Here is a 2270-nt window from a genome sequence, read left to right on the forward strand (position 1 = left end):
TCTAAATAAACAAAATCAGAGATGAAATGGGCAACATCACAACAGACACTAAAAAGATACAGAACGTTATAAGGAAATACTTTAAAAATCTATATACTACTAAATTTGAAAACCTAAAAGAAATGGATGGGTATCTAAAAGCATGGGAATTACCAAAAACGAAACTAAGAAGAAATCAACAGCTTAAACAGACCCTAACATACAAGAAAATTGAAACAGTAATACAAAACCTCCCGACTACAAAAAGCCCAGGACCAGATGGATTTACAGTAGAACTCTACCAGACATTTAAAGAAGATCTATATCCAATACTACTTAATTTTTTCAAAAAGATAGAAATTGAGGGAGAACTTCCAAATTCCTTCTATGAAGCCAGCATCACTCCAATACCAAAACCAGGTAAAGATACAACCAAAAAAGAAAACTATAGATCCATATCCTTAATGAACATAGATGCAAAAATTCTCAACAAAATACTTGCAAACTGCATACAGACACACATCAAAAAGATCATCCACCATGATCAAGTCAACTTTATTCCAGAGATGTAGGGATGGTTCAATATATGCAAGTCAATAAACATCATAAATCCTATAAATGGACTCAAAGACAAGAATCACATGGTCATCTGAATAGATGCAGAGAATTTGAAGGCCTTTGACAAAATTCAACCTGCCTTTATGTTCAAAGTCCTAGAGGGAACTGGACTGGAGGGAACATACCTCAACATAATTAAAGCCATATACAACAAACCCTCAGCCAGCATCATTCTAAATGGAGAAAAACTGGAAGCATTCCCATTAAAATCAGGAACCAGACAAGGCTGTCCACTATCTCCACTTTTTAACATAGTGATTGAAACTCTTGCAAGAACAGTAAGACAAGAGAAGGAAATTAAAGGAGTGATAATTGGAAAAGAAGAGATCGAATTATCCCTTTTTTCAGATGATATGATATTATATCTAAGAGATGCCAAAAATTCCACCAGAAAACTAGAAATGATTAACACTTTTGGTAAAGTGGCAGGTTACAAAATTAATCTACAAAAGTCTGTTGCCTTTCTAGGTGACTTTTTTTTTAATGCAGTGGCTGTGTACCAAGTAAAATCAGATTGCAGTGAAAGTTGTAACTCATGAAATACTGTATCTGGATCAACACTGCATTCAAGATCCTGGCACACAGAGTATATCATGAATAGTTGTTGAAGGAAATAGCGGAAAAGGAAGAGGGGGTTGGGAAGAAGGAGGAGCCTACTCCAGGCTGAGCGTGGAGGCTCTCCAGTGAGTCCTAGCTTAGTATCCCTGCACTGCTGTCCATGTTCTCCCAGACTAAGACACTCAATGCCTTCTCATTTCCTCAGGGTCAAGGCTATGCTCCTAACATAGTGAAAAAGCAGGTTTTAGTGGATTCCAATCGACCTTTCCCAGAATGATGTGGCCATAATGGAAATCATCCATGTTTGTGGGGGCTGGAAGGATGGCTTAGTGGTTAAGAGTGGGCATTGCTCTCGCAGAGGACCAGAGTTCAGTTCCCAGAGCCCACATCAGGCGGTTCACAACTGCCTGTAATGCCTTTTCCAGGAGAATCCAACACCCTCTTCTGGTCTTTTTGGGGACCTGCCCTCATGTGCACATACCTGCACAAAGACACATACACATAATTTAAAAATAAATCTTTCTTTAAATTTTATTTTATTTATTATTTTTATTTTACATGTATGAGTGTATTGCCTGCATGAATGCCATGGAGGTCAGAAGAGGGCTTCGGGCTCCCCTGGAACTGGAGTTAAGGACGGTTTGTAGCCGCCATGTAGGTGCTGGGAATTGAACCCAGGTCCTCTGCAAAAGCAGTCAGTGCTCTTAAAAAAAAAACTCCCTCCACCCCCCACCCCCTAAAAATACATCTTTTTTTTAAAAAAAAAAAAAAAAAAAAAAGAACCACTGCAGGTGACTTTTTAATGAAGGCCTACAGACCTGTGTCCTTCTGAGTCCTCCTGGGTCCCCTGTCACTGCAGTTTTAGAATCAACTGCCTTCACCTATTCCTTCAATTGATTACTTTCACATTCACAGATAATGATACCACTATTCCCTTATCACAGGAAAGCTTGAAAGCATGGTATTAAATGCATTCCTTGATTTGTTAATGTAAGATAGTATCCATTGCTGGGCATGGTGGTGCATGCCTTTAATCCCAGCACTTGGAAGGCAGAGGCAGGTGGATCTCTGTGAGTTCCAGGCCAGCCTGGTCTCCATAGCAAATTCAGGCCAGC

This window comes from Nannospalax galili, unplaced genomic scaffold (genome assembly GCF_000622305.1).
Source record: "Nannospalax galili isolate Female #2095 unplaced genomic scaffold, S.galili_v1.0 scaffold334, whole genome shotgun sequence".
Lineage (NCBI taxonomy): Eukaryota > Metazoa > Chordata > Mammalia > Rodentia > Spalacidae > Nannospalax > Nannospalax galili.